The sequence below is a fragment of the Triturus cristatus genome, chromosome 3_1, assembly GCF_964204655.1.
Source record: "Triturus cristatus chromosome 3_1, aTriCri1.1, whole genome shotgun sequence".
NCBI classification, from domain to species: Eukaryota; Metazoa; Chordata; class Amphibia; order Caudata; family Salamandridae; genus Triturus; species Triturus cristatus.
In genome coordinates this window covers 230978006-230996057 of record NC_140583.1, presented here as the reverse complement: position 1 = coordinate 230996057, position 18052 = coordinate 230978006, and the positions used below count along the sequence as shown (strand labels likewise).

Below are 18052 nucleotides of genomic sequence, written 5' to 3'. Positions count from 1 at the left end.
TTTGTATAACGTTTTAGCGATAAATGCACTATGTATACGATATTATACATTGACTTCATGGGTTCCATCTTAGAGCGGTGGCCATCTTATGGTTGCCCTCACATAGGCTACACATCACGAACAAGTACGGGCCTTTAGAATACATGTGCTTTCTGTTTGACTTCTCTGTGACCTGTGCAGCTTGGCTCCGCTGCCCCAGGTCAGTCCGGTCTCACGAGCTCCCCGTCCTATGGCCACCTGTGATTAGCATCAGGGTTTGACACACCATAAAGCCTTTTCATCCCACACAAGCCTCCAGCTAATCTCTTTTACACCTGACTCTTCCTGTTGTATGGCTTCTCCCAAACAGGAGATGCCCGTGTTTATTGGGGCCTGTTGATATCTGATGTGGGATCTGAGCCTCGCTGGGTAAATAATTGTGGGCTGGCTTAACTGGAATGTGGGATGGTCATCATGACTCTGCCTTTTCGTTTGTAATGAATACATGTAAATGACCATATCGTAAAACAAGGAATGTGTGCCTGAAGCATGATATTTTGTATTTAAGGAGAAGCCTGTTTCTGTAACTTTAAGCAGTCTCCTGAGAACATACATTGCGTTGTACTTCTCGGATACCTGTAATTGGTCTGGAGCCAATAAATCGATCTTTGACTTCACCTAGAAGACTCTGTGTTTCTGTAGGTCTGAAACAGGAAGAACCTGAAGTCTTAGGGTGTGTTCCCCTGCACCGCTGGGCTTAAAATTCCCGGTACTTCAGTTGGCGCCCAACGTGGGACGATTTCAGCGGTACCGGTCCAAGCCAGAGGTTCGTGAGGAGCTTCGTGTGGAAATTCTGGAGGAAGGCCGCCACTTCATCGACCCCTGCATGTCGACGTGGTCCGAAAGTCTTTTCTGCAAGGTTCTCCGCGTCCCGACGGCTACGAAGGACTGCTGCCCTGATTAATCGCCCTGTTTTGGACCCTTGACGATTTTGGTAGAGCGAAACAATCGAGAGAGTCTTCTGGTGACGCCATCGATCATCGATATTCAGTTAAGTATAAGTGGAGCGTCTCCCAGTTTGTTTGATATCCTTCGGGATTTTTGGTATCCATCGGGATCATTTTGATTTGGAGCTTGCAAGCGCCAAAGCCAGAGGACTCGTGTATTCACGGGACTATCGTATTCGATAATCCTTTGACGTTTGAAACTAGACTAGTGAGCGAAGATGCCTGGTTCTAGTGTATTTGGAAGATTGTTTTGTTTGGGTTGTAGAAGGGATTCCCAATTAGAGGATTCATGTCCGGTTCCTCCAATTGGAACTCCTATTTATGAGATTTATGTAAAACATGGCGTGGGCCCCATTGCATATAATGAAGTATGGATCCGATACACCAGAAAGGACGGTGTTTTAAAATGGCCCCAAAATGGTAGTTTCGATACAGATATCTTAGATAATTTGGAAGTTAAATTATATAAAAAGAAAGCCCGGCCGGCGATGTTTGATTCTTTCCGCCTATGGCGAAAGGAAGCCAAACAGAAGGAAATTAAGCTAGCGAAAAGGAATAAGAGAGAAAGAGGTATGTCAATGATGCAAGCAGCTGTGCAATTTAAAGATAATGAGAAGGAACAAATTAATGAACAGTTACATAGACAGCGCAAACTAGGGATCGATAAATGTTACCCTGTTTTGTCACCCCTTGTGCAAGATGAGACAAAAGAGATAGAAAAGGATTCCCTAATGTCCCATTTGCTAAGTTCGCCACCCCCGTATGCGCAAAATGCCACAGCACCTCCACAGCTTGTAAATGTGCAGCCTCCAGTAAATATGCCGCAAGCCTTCCCACAACCGCCAGCTCCTCCTCAGCTGGCTCCTATCCCTGCAGTGCAGCCCTCTCAAGGGCCGCCAGTCTTGTTACCTGTTGCCCCCGCGCTTCCTGCGACTTTGCCTAGCACATCAGCTACCTCCCCTGGCGCTCCTTCTTACACTACCCAGGTACCTGTATCTGAATCCGCTTTTCTTCCCTCTGTCTATCCCCCCGTTTTCGCCTCAACTTCTCCTTCAGCACGACAACGTCTAGCTAATGTAGTTACTAGTTTAATGTCGCCCCTCTTTGGGTCATCTAGTGTGACCCCTGGTTTACAACGTAAGCAATTGCGCAGTCAGCTGCTTGGTCCTGAAGAGAAGGAGGTGTTAGATCATCTGGCGCGTAGGTGGATTGGTTTCCCTTCACTCTATAATGTGGAATCAGTTGTTAATGTTTTTCACCAATGGGATGCCCCAAAACAGAGGTATGTGTTTGACAAAATGTGTGAATGCCTCTGTGAGGAATTGGAGGATCATGGTTCAAATCCAAACCCGCAGGAGTTGTGTCGAGTGCGGTTTGATTTTGGAATGGGTACAATTGTGGGTCCCGATGTAGATAAAGCAGTTGCGACTTTACTGTCCTTCAAGAATAGCGATTGTCAGCAATCATTGTTCGAACAGGAATTCCCTGTGGGGAAAAAGGTAAAAGCGCGCCAATATCCGATGCGTGAGGTTCCCCCAGTTTGGAGACCTGCTGAGCCAAACGCTGTTCCACCTGTCTTAGCACATTTTCAGCGTGTTTGGGTACATGTCCCATGGAAACGTTCTGAGGTGTTAGCGCTTAAACAGACATTGCCTGACCCTCGTAAAAACCCTACAGGATATTATAAGGAGTTATCACAAACTGCAGAATCGTGTGTCATGAATCTGGCCGACATAGATATGTTGTTTGGGAATGTGATTCCACAGCCTCTATGGGGATCCATTCGTAATGTAGATCACGCTGCAGAATTGGGTAACACATGGGCTAATATCATTGCTGCAGACGCTGGCCAAGTTGGTGGCGCGAAGCCTGACCCTTTGGTAGCAGAACTCCCTGGTAGAATTATTACATACATGAAAACTTTAATGCCCGCGATGCGCGTGAATTGGGATAAACTATCTGCATGTAAGCAGAAGAAAGATGAGACAGTGTCCGATTTCTTTACAAGGTTTGAAGAAACGTTTATCGACCACAGTGGTCAAGACATGAGTACTGAAGGTGGCCAACGGTTCTTTGTTGATAAATTTGTGCAGAATCTACTCCCCGAGTTGTGTAAGAAATTAAAAGATTCAGAAAGTTCTTGGGCTGTTTCCTCTTCAGCACAAATACTGGCTACTGCACAGTATTATGAAAATAGAGATAAAGACGAGAAGGATAGAACAGACAAGAAAACGAAAGAACCGAAAACGAAGGTCCTTTTACAGCAGGCTTATCCGCCACGTGGAGGACAGAATAATTATAGGCAAACCCAAGGTATCTATCAGCAGCCCCAACAGTTTCAGAATAACCAGCAAATGAACGGGTATTATCAACCCCGTATCCCTGTAGGTCCCAATCAATGTTCATATGGCAGAGAGGAAGGTCATTTTAAGTATAGTTGTCCTAAATTGTTGCAGCGTACTAATAATGCATATGGCGCAAGAGCTAGAGGTGGTCAGCAAACTCCTAGAGGTAGAGGGCGTGGAAATGTTCCCCAGAACGCGCGTCCTCTTCCGCCTCAAAATACCATAAATAGCTTTGATCAGCAAGCCAATGCTACTGGTAATACAGCTCAGTACTATAATAGTGATTATTATGCAGAAGACGACAATGTGGAAGGTAATGATTACTAGGACAGCCATAGACAGAGAGAGGGAGTTGTTTCAGTACCAGTGGATCAGAGTGGACCTTATGTTAAAGTGACTACAGCGGGTGTAACAGAGCCCTTTCTGCTGGATACTGGTGCGGCAAAGAGTTCAATTATGCATTCAAAACTCCCTGGCGCGGCTTTGTCTGGCGAAATGAATGTTTCAGTAGGTTTTTCTGGCGCCCCAGTTAGGAACCCGATTTCTAGTCCTATGACACTTTCTGTTGGACCTTGTGAGCTAAAAGCACCCCTCATCCTAACGACAGGTTGTGGTGAAAATCTGTTAGGGTTGGATTTGTTAAAAAGATTGCATGCAACGCTATATTGTTCTCCCTCGGGAGTACAACTTACATTAGGTAAGGAAGTGATTTCCCCGATGTATTTGTCTAAGAATGCAATGCCACCTGAGTTGTCATCCCTTCCGGATGTCCTTTGGGCTACTGGTCCCAATGATGTGGGTCTCTTGGAAATACCGCCATACGTGGTCACTTTAAAGGCCAATGTCAGATTGCCATGCATTCCCCAGTACAAGATCTCCAATGAAGGTCAGAAAGCGTTGTTAGCAATTGTCAGTGATTTGATTAAAAAGGGTGTAATTGAAGAGACAAGAGGCAACGTTTGCAATAGTCCTGTTTTGCCTGTCTTAAAACGAATGGACCCTTCACAGCCACCTGTTTACAGATTTGTGATTAATCTTAGAGAGGTTAATAAGATTGTTGTGCCACAGTTTCCAGTTGTCCCTGATATAACTGCCTTGTTAACTATGATTCCAGCTTCCGCTGCATGGTTCTCAGTGATCGATTTAAAGAATGCTTTCTTTAGCATCCCAATTGCAGAGGAGAGCCGAGACATTTTTGGCTTCAGTTTAGGAGGTCGAAGCTTCCGCTTTAAACGCGCTCCCCAGGGCAACTGTGAAAGTCCATCAATATACAGTCAGGCTTTAAAAGCGCAGCTTGATGCACTGGTTTTGCCTAGTGGCGCTATCCTTATTCAGTACGTGGACGATTTGCTAATCGCCGCAGATACTGAAAAGGTTTGCAAAGAAGCTACATTGTCATTGTTGCGTCATTTGTCTGCCTTTCATCACAAAGTGTCTCTCTCAAAACTGCAATATTGTCGACAAGAAGTGACCTACTTAGGTCATCTCTTATCGAAGGAGGGAAGGAAACTGACCCCAGAAAGAATTCAAGCCATTGCACAATTGAGCGTGCCAAGAACACAGAGAGAAGTGCGTGCTTTCTTGGGCATTACTTCATACTGTAGGCATTGGATACCGAATTTTTCTTTGCTGGCAAAACCTTTGTTAGCACTAACATGTAAAGACACACCGAATCCTATCCCATGGTCTGAAGAGTGTCAGAAAAGTTTTTGGGAATTGCGTGATGCATTATGTTCAGCTTCTGTGTTGGGTACCCCTGACTACAGCAAGCCTTTTACATTGTATGTTCATGAAAAAGATGGTTGCGCATTATCAGTGTTAACACAGCCTTTTGGCGACAGACTGCGTCCATGCGCATATTTGTCGTCAACCTTGGACCCGGTAGCTAGGGCATTGCCAAGTTGTTTGAGAGCTACAGCCGCAGCAGCTATGTCTATTCGACAGTCTGCTGGACTAGTGATGGATAATACATTGATTGTAATGGTTCCACATGCTGTGGACACATTGTTAAACAGGACCAAGACACAGCACTTAACTAGTGCTCGATTGTCAGGATATGAATTGACACTGTTAGCAAACCATATACACATAAAGAGATGCAACACGTTGAACCCAGCTACATTATTGCCGATTCCAGCAGACCTAGATGAGATTGAGCAACATGATTGTCTGTTCAGAACAGAAGAAGAGACGAAAGGGAGAATAGATCTTAAAGATACTCCCCTGACTGAGTGTGATGGTACCTTATGGGTGGATGGTTCGTGCTTCAAGCTTCCGAATGGTGATACGACTGCTGCATATGCTATCACGACTTTGCACACGATCGTTGAAACTGCACGTGTGCCACATAATTCGGCTCAAGCAGCAGAATTAATTGCCCTTACAAGAGCATGCGTGTTGTCTAAGGGAATGAAAGTAAACATATATTACGCCTTTGGCGTGGCCCATAGTTGTGGGCGCCTATGGAAGGAACGTGGGTTCCTGACTTCGCATGGAGCTAAAATTCAGAATGGCAAGTTGGTGAATGATCTCCTTGAGTCACTGACCCTACCGTTACAAGTTGCGATTATGAAATGTAGTGCGCACAAGAAAGTCACTGATGATGTTGGTTGTGGTAATGCGTTTGCTGATGAAATCGCGAAAGAAACAGCAAAAGATGTGAAGACTCGAATGTATGTTGCAGGCCCTGCAAGATGGGTTACTGATGTTAGAATGTGTGAAGACACGATAGAGAGTGTGAAGTCCCTTCAAGCTGAAGCCACAGAGAAAGAGTTGAGCAAGTGGAGAGAAAGTAAGGGTAAATTGGATGAGAATGGTTGTTGGGTTGATTTGTCAGAACATCGGCGATGGTTGTTACCTGATGCATATGTGCTTCCAGTGGTTACAATGGCACATATCAGTATGAAAGGAATCTGTAAGTTGTTGGCTCCAGTATGGCAGAATGCTGGAATTCCCAAGTGTGCAGAGAATGTGGTCAAGAATTGTATGGTATGTTTGAAATACAACCCTGGTAGAGGAACCCCAACTCCAGCTGGTCATTTTGCGCCTCCATCATATCCATTTGAAGTTTTGCAGCTAGATTTTATCCACATGGAGAGGTGCAACAACTTGAAATATGTACTGGTTGTTGTTTGCGCTTTTTCAAAATGGATAGAAGCATATCCCCTAAAAGACAACACTGCTTTATCCACAGCCAAAGTCCTTGTGAAATAATTTTTCCCTAGGTTTGGAATGCCAAGAATGGTGTGGAGTGATAATGGGAGTGAATTTGTGGGTCGAGTGATGAAGAATGTGTGTGAGGGGTTAGGGATAAAGCAAAAGTTTCACGCTGCAAATCACCCCCAATCAGCTGGATTAGTAGAGTGCTACAATGGCACTCCGAAGCTAAAACTAGCCAAAATCCAGGCGAGCTCCGGCCTTAAATGGCCTGACGCTCTGCCTTTAGCACTCCTATCCACCAGAATGACTGTGCACTCACGAGTGGGACTCAGTCCATATGAGGTGGTTTTTGGCCGCCCAGCCAATGTATGGGGTGTGCCAAGATCGACTAAATTCAGCGAAATCGAACATCCAGTACTGCTTGACTATCTGTGTGAATTGACGGCTAAATTGCGTGTTTTACACCAACAGGTGCATGATACTCTCCCCCAGGCCTCTGAAGCTCCAGGACACCCTATCGACCCTGGCACGTGGGTTCTTGTGAGGAACTTCCAGCGAAAGAGCAACGATGAGCCCCGTTGGATTGGCCCTCACCTCGTACTTCTGTCGACAAGGTCAGCGGTTCGAGTAAAGGGGAAGAAGAATTGGATTCACGGCGCCCACTGCAAGAGGATCCCTTTGCCTCTACCATATGACCAGTGGGTCCAGGAGGGTATCGCTGATTCTGAAACAGACACTGTACCTCATTTTGTACCGTTTAGTGATGCACGCGTAAGAGGCACAGCTTCAGAACAAGGGAGTGACGATATTTTGCAAGAAGCTGTGCCACCGTCAATTCGATTGGACACCACAGAGCCTGAACTCTTGTTTCAAGACCAGACAGTAGCTGGTAGAAACCGCTACAACCTGAGACCAAGGCCTATGGACAAATAAAAATTCCTTTCCCTTACTATTTTTTGGTATTATAGCTCTCCCATCTGAAGAACTTTTTGATTTTGATTTTTCGAACCACCATCCAGGTTCAGCCGCAGGGTCGCGGTGCCAAGACTTTGGGGTACAGGCCGAAGACGTTAGGTCAACAGTTCTGGTTGGTCTAGGGCGTTCCCTGGACTGACAGGCGTACTCCTTAGCTGAAGAAACTCACCCGCCGCGAGCGGCAAGATTAGAGGATGGAGTTTTTTAAGATGGAGAGACCCGCTGAGGAAATGAACTTTAAAGCAAAAATATGTAAAATAATGAAGAGCAAACGTTTTGTATTTTTATGTTTGTTCATACTATTTAGTTTGATGGTGTTTACTGTAGGTTATGTATTCTTCTCCTCTCAAGTGCCATTTGCACCCACTGAACAGCCTATACCTCCTCCTACTGTCTCCTCACACTCTTTCCACCCTCTGCCTGAACACGAACAAGCTAGACGATCAGAGTTTGTAAACAACTCGTTTATTCAGCTCCTGCACCAGCACCAACTAGTCATGAATACAACCAATTGCTGGGTATGTGGTTTAATGCCACATACCATTAATAAGGGTATTCCTTATCTAGTGCTGCCGTTTAGTTACAATGGATCGTCATGGGCATTCCAGACCATGTTTCTCTTTGCACTAGATGCCTACTCCCCGCGACAACCGCGTTCCATCAGACCTAGCACAAATAATAAAGCTTTAATGAAAGGAGTTGCCGATATGAGCAAATATATCGACGCATACTCATCTATTCCTAAGGATGAATTTTGAGCTTATGTAAGGTGGAACGCGACGGGGTATAGTATTAGTCTGGGTGAAAGGCAGCGAAAAATTTCATCCCCAATTTGGGTCGTACCCCACATAGGTCGGTTCTGTTTACAAGGTAATGGTCAGAATCCAAGAGCTCAACTGGGGAAAAGTGACTGTACTGAAACGTACACTTTTCCATCGCAGTTTTCCCCTGCGTTTTTGGCTGCCAAGGGTACATATTTTGTCTGCAATGACCGAGCATATACATGGTTGCCCTCTGATTTCTCGGGCACATGTTATATTGCAAACTTGCTACCGCCAAAATTTACTGCTGCCTCTGATTATCACAAGACCAGAGTTGTAAGAGGCGTGATTAGTAAGGAGGATACTGCCGGTCAGGAAGCGGGAGACTTCTTTTTGGGTTTCCTGCCATTTTGGGGACCTATGGTCAATAGTAGGAACCTGAGACAACTGACTCGTGTGGTTGAATCCACTGTTAATGTAACGGCTGGTGCCCTTGGTAATTTGACAGCTGAGCTCCAAGCGGATCGTCTCATGACTTTGCAGAACCGCATGGTTCTAGACGTCATACTTGCAGACCGCGGTGGGGTATGTAAGGTTATCCAATCTAGTTGTTGCATTTTCATACCAGATAACGCTCCAACAGTTTATCAAGCCATCTCCAAACTGCATAAAATATCTGAATCCATAGACGTGGATAAAGGAGATTGGTCACTGGTGGGGTGGTTCTGGGAACTGATATCTGCCTGGGGTTGGAAGATTCTGATGGTCATTGGAATGATCTTAGCCATTCTTTTCCTGTTCTGTCTGTGTATACAGTGTGCCCCTGCCATATGTGGCCATTGTGCTACATTATGTGTAAGGAAACCTGTATCGAGGGACAAGCTAAGTAATAGGATGATGCTACAGCAACATCTCCATGACTTCGTGAATATAGACTTGGACTCAGATTGAAATGAGCCTAGTTATTGCCTATGTAAGGGCAAAAGGAGGGTCTGTGGTACTTTGAAATTTGGGACCGCGTGGGAGGCAGGGCCCTACCCCTGTCTATTCCGGTATTAGCGAACCGCGAATGGTTAATGCGGTATGTACAAGTGCTTTGTATAACGTTTTAGCGATAAATGCACTATGTATACGATATTATACATTGACTTCGTGGGTTCCATCTTAGAGTGGTGGCCATCTTATGGTTGCCCTCACATAGGCTACACATTACGAACAAGTACGGGCCTTTAGAATACATGTGCTTTCTGTTTGACTTCTCTGTGACCTGTCCAGCTAATCTCTTTTACACCTGACTCTTCCTGTTTTATGGCTTCTCCCAAACAGGAGATGCCCGTGTTTATTGGGGCCTGTTGATATCTGATGTGGGATCTGAGCCTCGCTGGGTAAATAATTGTGGGCTGGCTTAACTGGAATGTGGGATGGTCATCATGACTCTGCCTTTTCGTTTGTAATGAATACATGTAAATGACCATATCGTAAAACAAGGAATGTGTGCCTGAAGCATGATATTTTGTATTTAAGGAGAAGCCAGTTTCTGTAGCTTTAAGCAGTCTCCTGAGAACATACATTGCGTTGTACTTCTCGGATACCTGTAATTGGTCTGCAGCCAATAAATCGATCTTTGACTTCACCTAGAAGACTCTGTGTTTCTGTAGGTCTGAAACAGGAAGAACCCGAAGTCTTAGGGTGTGTTCCCCTGCACCGCTGGGCTTAAAATTCCCGGTACTTCACCACTCTAATCTCGAGAAATCTACCACAGATGGCATCCATTTCTTTTTAAGTAAACACACGTGTAGTGTGGTTGGGGTATTATATTTTGTTTATATGTTTGTTTCTTAAGTTTATTTTTAAAACTGCTTTTTGACCTTATCCGAGGTCTACAATCTTCTTTAAGAAAGCAGAATGAAACCATCACCACAACAACTGATAACAGAAAAGAGAAGAGACGATACATAAATAAAATGTCTCAATTTTAAACAATCTCCTTTCCTTTAAAAAATGGTTAAAAAGCATTAAAAAATATATAAACTTAAAAACTAAATTATTTATTTGGAGGGATTCTAAGCCGGTCCATCAAAGCTTTGTGTGTGCCTGTGTTATTGGTTTATTATATGGACTAAAAAATATTTCTATCTAGCCACTCTGACCTCACTAAAAATTTAACTGAAAGAAGCTGAAACCTAAAGGCTATGCCTATTTTCAGTGTGATCAATGATTGGGGGTATATCTCAGCCTCTCTATCACAGACCACAACCAGAAAGGTAGAGGTAACTCCCCTCTCCAGCAATACCTCTCCCTAATGGATCCCTGCTCGGGGATCGACGCAGGACAGCATTTGCTGATCAGGGATCCACCTGTAAAGGAAATATATGCACTGAGTTGTTTCTCGACATGCAAAGTCAGAGTACCAACAGTGTCGAGCGAGAAAAGCACAGGAACAATGCGAAAAAGAGTCTTCTTGCAATTGGGTAGTATAATCCTTTCCTGCCTAGCTCAACAGGATCCATCCCACCGCGGGAACTTTTGGTGAAGGAGTCTTCGTTTTGTTTCTTAGCCATTGCAGTATCAGGCACAGAACATTATTTTGGGCATAGCTGTGCTCCAAAGTATACTGCGTTGCTTCCTCTCCTGCGATGTTGCTGTTGTTATCAGCAAAAGGAAGCTTCTTCATTGTTCCTATGCACAATAGCTTTCTAGATTGCATGTGCGCATCGGAACTGGATGGGAGTGCGCATGAGCACAATTTCATTGCGGATGCATGTGGGTTGCGTGTTTTTCTCTGATTTATTCTTGCCTTCAGGTAAGGCATTTTGTTTTTCTTGTTGCCTACAAACCTTTTTGGTGTCATGCTTTTGTGATATTTGTTCTACCCTAGTTTTTCCATAATGGAGCATGAGGTGGCCCTATATATGCAACCCCAGAGGGAAAGTAGCGGGCCAGTCTGTGGAGGCCAATGCACAGTACTGGCAGGGTTCATTGTGGACTACCTGAAGTAGCTGATCAGAAGAACCATGACTCCATGAAGGAAGTTCTCAACACAAAGTTTTTCCTGACTCCCGAGAAACATTGCCTTAAGTTTGGGATAGTCAGATGCAGTCACACTAGTCATGGATGGATTTTGAGGATTCTTCAAGTAAGGATGCTTGGGTGAAGGTCAGCAAAGTAAATAATTATAATGGGCTTTATATTCCGATGATAAAGGAGAACCTTTAGAGTAGACCGGGACACGGCTGATGGCTGCTCTTTGAGACAGATAGGAGGCACTACACGCTTCTTGGTGCGCAGACGTGCGCAGGAAGGGGCCGTTAAAATTCAGGCCGGATGGAATTGTTATTTTAAAGACATATGGACAACTTGGCTTTAATAACTTAAAGAAGGTGGGAAAGTGAATAGGACACCGCGCATGAATTTTGGCGATGATTTTGATTTGACTAAGATGTGCCAAATATATTGAGCAAGCACATTAGATCATATTAACTGACACAAACTTCACTGATATCGCTTAACATGCACGTGATCTCTGAGGTTTGAAATCACTGCTATAACAAGTACTGCCCTGAAGAAGTCCCACGAGAATTGGGACGAAACGCACAGGCTGTTTGTTGTGGATATGTCATCTTGTTTTATCCAAACTTTGTTGAAGACTTGTATGAATAAAGACTATGTAAAAACAACCTACATGTGGAAGAAACTGATTATTGCACTTTAACTAATGGTTTTGCTCTCAGATGGTTTGCTATAAATATTGTATAAACTCTGAAAAAAATTGTTTTGCTTGACTTTTGAAACTTTGTGCTCCTCAAATTTTGTGGTGATTTGTATTGATTAAAATGGGTTTTTCGGTTGACACATAGAGTGAACACTTTCCAGACATTTGGGACAGATAGTGTGCAGGCAAAGTTTATACCATAACCCTTTTCTCTGTAGTAATATAGTACCTTTAGAGTAATTGTTTTGCAGAGTTGCGCCAGCACCTTGTTCATTCTACGTTAACAGATGCCAGAGAGCTTGGGAAAGAGGCTGACCTCTGAATCAGTACCAGAGTGTCAACCTATATGGGGGACCACAAGAAATGTGGACTGGGTCTTTTCCAACAAAAAGAATGGGGAGAACTAAGATAACCAAAGTGAGTCCTCTGAAAGCCCCCAAAAAAGTTTTATGGATAGGGAGTTCCATTCCTCTTCTCACCATAGGTAGGGAGGGTTCAGTGGGTAGAAACTTAAGGGCTCTTGCCAGCCCCGGTGCTATGACTGTCTCTAATTAAGCAGAAGAACCGAAATGCCATCTGTCACAAAAAGATGCAGCTCCCGTTCCCCACACCAGGTCTTACAAGTGTAGTGCAGGGGGAGGAGGTTGCCCCAGTTTGGGGGGATAGTACAGAGGTTACCCAGTGTCCCTGGGTGATAGAGAGATGGTGCCTAGAACTCACATACCTGACAACACTAAGAGGTACAGGCAGTGGCTTGTCATCAATTAGCATAGGATGGAGGTTCTGAGAGACACATGAGCCAGCATGACTACTCAGGTACATCAGGCGTCTTCAGAGCATGTGATCCCTGATTTAGTCCCCTGGGTTGTGACAGCTGACAACCAGGTAAGCCCCTACGCTGTGGATTTGGTTCCCCTGGCATCGGTGGGATCTATGTTTCTCTGAGACTAGCTGCGAGTCCAGCAATACCTGTAGATTGACTTCTACAGAATGGCCTGGAGCACACTATCTGAAATGAAGTTAAGACCTGGTCTCTTATGGAGATGTTGGGATTGCCTGAGTGGGTGGTCATGGCCATACGGTCCATGGTAGCCTGTCAGGGTGGTCAGAAGGACCTGGAGCCTGAAGTGGTCCAAGTGCCTGCCAGAAAGGCGAGGGTCAATGGGCAAGGGAAACCCGCCCCAGAAGTTCCCATGGTCCAGGAGGAGACTGAACCTGCGGGTGAGGCCCCAGAGCCTGCAGAGGAAGATATTTCTGCCTGGGAACCTGCCTGATCTGACCAGAAGACAAGCTGCAGGACTGCCATCCCAGGCACAGTTCTAAAAAATTCAGTGCCCCACTCTTGAGTGCGTACTGCGACAGGTCAAGGCCCAGAAAAATAGCGACTCCTGTGGAGATCACCACATTTATTAGGAGAATGGTCTCCTGTATAGTGAGCCTACAGCCCCAAAACCTGTGTCAACCAGGCTGTTGGTGGTCCCACGTGCTATATGCCCTTCCTATTATAGTTGTCTCATGACATTCACCTGGCAGGACATCTGGTACAGCCAAATCCTTTCACCGCCTAGTTATCAGTTTTTATTGACAACAGATGAGGACTGACTCAGATGCATGTTGTAGGTCCTCTGTTACCTGCCTGGCCATTGGAAAATTAGGGGCAAAGCATTAGGCTCCCCTGGAACCTTTCCCCATGGAGGAAATACCCTTTTAGAGGGTGGGTGCTCATACTGTTGGGTGTCTGGACCCCAAGACATCTTGATGGAACCAGTGTATCCTGGTCTTGGTGGACCATTCCACACTGAACCCTGAGGCAATAGCCCTTACAACAGTGCCAGCGCCTGTGTTAGGCCAGGGCACTGATGGGGATCTTTAACTGAGTGGGTTTTCCCAAGGAGGTAGTGTCTGACAGAGGCACCAGCTTCATGTCTGTCTGCATGAAAACCATATAGCGGGAGCATGGAGTAACCTAAAAGTTCTCTACACCATCCCATCCCCAAACAAATGGGCTTGTTGACAGTTTCAACAAGACCCTAAAAGGTAGGAATATGGGCGTGTCAGAACCCCTGAAATTTAAGTGGAACATCCTATTAGCATTCCTGCGATTTGCCTACAGGGAGGTATCACAGAAGGGAGTGGGCTTCAGCTCTTTTGAGCTTCTGTTCAAACACCATGCGAGAGTTCCTCTCATTCTGGTGAAGGAGTGGTGGGAGCATGCTCCCAAGAAGCACAAGATGTTATAAGCTCCCCGCTAGCTCTCAGAGCGAAGATAGGGCGCTACATGAAGGAGGCCACTGAAAATCTAGAGGCAAACCAGGAAATGTTTAAGCTGTGATATAACCAAAAGGGCACTCTAGTGGAGTACCACTGGGCCAGGAAGTGTGGGTCATGAAGCCAGTGGAGCCCAAGCCCTACAGGAACAGTGGACGAGGAGTTACAACTGAGGCCTCATGCACAGCTTGTAAAGTGAGACCTGCCACTCTCCTTGCTCCTAGAGAGGCAGGTGACTAAATTGCCCTCAGGTTGAATGCCCCATGTTCATCCATTGTTCGTCTGGCCCTCATGGTTCCTCGTTAAATTACCTCCTAGGCCTGGCCCGCCTCTCCCCTAACTTACATGGGTATCATGGTTCCTTGTAGAATGACCCCCTGGGCCTGGCAGAGCCTGTAGGAAACTCTCTCTTTGTTCCCAGACCATCGTTGTTCCCATGCCCTGTGCCTTGACCTCCTTCTGATTCAGAAGCCCTCCACAGTCCCTTTCTTCTTCTGAGAACTCAAGATCTCGAAGCCATCTTGTGGGTGTGGTGTATAAATACAGCGCTGATTCCTCCAAGCCTTTGCTTGGCCTTTAGCACCCCTGGACAGAGAACCAAGATCTCAAAGCTCTATGTCAACCCACCTAACTTCCCTTCATGTCGAGCTCCTGTTCCTGCCATTTCCTGTTGCCGAGCTCCTGTTCCTGCCTTGTGGCACGCTCTTCTCTCTCCGGCTCCCAAACCAGGCACCTGAAAGGAAGAACAAAAGACCATAAAGAAACTAAATAGAAATTAACTTCTAAAAGACAACACAACAAGGTCAGTGCACTGAACCCTACCTACACAGAAACAGGCATTTGCAATGCAGTCAGTCGTGAATTTGTGAAAGTTAGAGCTATTGGCGTGGTAAATGTCTTTTACCCATGTGTTGTGGAGTGGATGTATGTGGAGTGGAGTGAAAGAATGTGGATTGGAGCTGTTAGTTGTGGAATTGTGTTGTGTGGAGTGGATGTATGCAGTGGAATTATGTGGCATGGTGTGCAGTGGAATTATGTGGATAGTAATTATGTGGTTTTGAGTGTACTGGAATGATGTGGAGTGGGATTGTGTATCATGGAGTCTAATTATGTGGAATGGTATTTTTTGTCGTTTAGTAGTATTTTGTGGAGATTCATTATGTGGTTTGTTGAATTATGTGGCATGATGTGGTATTCTATGGTGTGAATTGGATGTATGTGGTGTGTTGTGTAAATGTGTTGTTGAGTTGAATTATGTGGTGTGTTGCCGAATGATGTGGTGTGGAATGGTAATGTGTGGAATGGAATTGTGCTGCGTGGAACTGTGTGTATAAAAGACAAGGGAACCCCTCACGAATGTGACCTGGGGTAGTAGATAGTTCAAAAAAACAATGGTCTGGTGAGGTCAAAAAATCCTCGAGTAGCAGAGCTACAGTAATTTATTTGTGAGGAAAAAATTAATTTTTCACTAGTATTTGATGGTAGCGGAGAATGAATTAGATCCAATTACGGAACGTATACAAGGACACAGAAAAGTAGCGGAAGACATCACATTTTATTAACATCATAAAATGGAGTTGCTTCCATTCCCATCATTTTTACTTTTGTGTATTTTATATACAGTGCTCACATATACAAAAGTGAAAGTGCGTGAAGTGAAGTGCTAAGTGACAATAAAAACATTTCATCGCATTTAGAAACAGGTCAAAAAACACCCAATTGGTTTAGACAGTATTTAAGGGAATTTTGACACTGTGGTCGACGACGTTTCGATCTTAGTCAGTCAAGATCATCATCAGGACAAGGTAAATGTGAGCACGTAGGATCTAGAGTGGGGAAAACAATCAATTACTGCTGTGTCCTAAGTAAAAAACGCCCACTCTCGGCCTACTCATGCGCTGCTCCACGCATGCGCTTGTACTCTCTAGCGTCTACATCCTTCACCGATGAACGCACACACAGCCCGCTTCGGACTACTGCCAGCGCGCTCCTGACGTGATTCATTCACCCCGCAAAATTCTTCATGCTAAGTAAGTCTGCCACTCCACGCTGCGCCATAGCCCCAATTCCGGAATTTAATTTGATTCCACTAATCCCCTTCTCGATTGCAGCTTCGCCCGGGCCAGCCACACGCCCTTAACTTCGTAACACACCGCATAGCACAGGTTGCTAGCGGCTCTCTTCCGTTGACATCGGCTTCCGTGGATTCTGCCCACACATGTAAGTTCTTGCATCCACGCCGCCACCAATGACAACCTTGTAATTCCCGCAATTTCTAATCTAATTCACTTTTTCTTCTGTCCCCTCCTTTTGCGCTATCAGAGGCATTGGAACGGTTATCTCGTCTGCAACACGGATTCCCTCCTGTAATTACGGGGCTCCTCGGCCAACCTTGTAGTCCCCCACTACTATCTCGCGTAGTAAGTTTCCTTCTCCCTTGTCACCCCCTATAGTCTGTATACATCACTGGCCCTTTCCCGTTACCGATCACGTTCTCTGCAGTCAGCAGCTCACGACTATCTCCCACCGGGGGTTGGCACTCCACTAGTCGCTTCTTACCTTGCTCAATTCACTTTTTTAGTCCCCTCCTCATGCGCTTCGCAGCATCGGTTGCATGGCATTATACCTTTCCTCCATTCACTGCCAGCTGCTACTATTTCAGCGCTATTTACCTCACGCGTTCCTGTCGGCTGCACCGCCACCCTTCCATGTACAGCATGACCGGCTTGCTTAATAATTACCCAAGTTCCTCAACATCACATTAATGGCCTTGATGTTGACTCCTCTTGATACGCCTTCATTGCGCTTCCGTCACAACGCGATTCCTTGTTTTTTACTTAGGACACAGCAGTAATTGATTGTTTTCCCCACTCTAGATCCTACGTGCTCACATTTACCTTGTCCTGATGATGATCTTGACTGACTAAGATCGAAATGTCGTCGACCACAGTGTCAAAATTCCCTTAAATACTGTCTAAACCAATTGGGTGTTTTTTGACTTGTTTCTAAATGCGATGAAATGTTTTTATTGTCACTTAGCACTTCACTTCACGCACTTTCACTTTTGTATATGTGAGCACTGTATATACAATACACAAAAGTAAAAATGATGGGAATGGAAGCAACTCCATTTTATGATGTTAATAAAATGTGATGTCTTCCGCTACTTTTTTTTTTTTTTTTTTTTTTTTTAAAAAACCTTTATTACAATTTCAAAAAGATACAAGTATGGGCCTACAACCAACAGGCCGGCCGCTAAACGCAGTGTAAACATAGGCACGACTTAACATGCACATCAATGAAGCAGCAAAAGAGTTACTAAAGTGCTAATCATCGCAGTCAGCCACAGCCGCAGTCCCTAAACAAACAGGAAAGGTTTCATATTTTTGAAAAACAGAAAACATCAAACTCACAAGGCAGAGGAAGTTAATGGCAGAAACATGTGCTCCTCGTATCGAGGGAGTAAACCAACCCGGGTAGACAGAGGGGGGGGAGGGGGGCAAGGCAGAAGCGACAAAGTCGCATGTCACAGGAGCATACAGGAATGCGGGGGCTAGGGAGACAGAGCGGCGTCCATCTCACGCGTCTGGGGCGGGGCGCAAATACCTCCACGATAGGAGTTCCAGGGACCCCACACCTTAATCCACTTCCCAGGCTTGCCTCTCGCCACATACACCGTTTTCTCTCTAAACATACACCAGTCCATGTGTTCCCTCCACTCGGAGACCGTTGGCGGCCTCTGGGAGCCCCACAGTTGTGCGATTTCACGCTTCGCTATCATGTAGCCTAGGGTCACCCATTGCGTCTGCGTCACATTGTAATCAGTCGGCTCCCAGACATTCAGCA

The 18052-nt window shown here is 45.3% G+C and overlaps 1 long non-coding RNA gene across 7 annotated transcripts in view; it reads right to left on the bottom strand.

Annotated features, from left to right (window-relative positions):
- LOC146859984 (uncharacterized) overlaps nt 1-18052 on the bottom strand; it is a 566738-nt gene that overhangs the window by 143851 nt on the left and 404835 nt on the right. For all 7 annotated transcript variants that reach the window (XR_014978752.1, XR_014978753.1, XR_014978754.1 and 4 more), the window contains one exon: nt 14834-14939. This is a non-coding gene — a long non-coding RNA (uncharacterized LOC146859984). The remainder of the gene's footprint in view (nt 1-14833; nt 14940-18052) is intronic.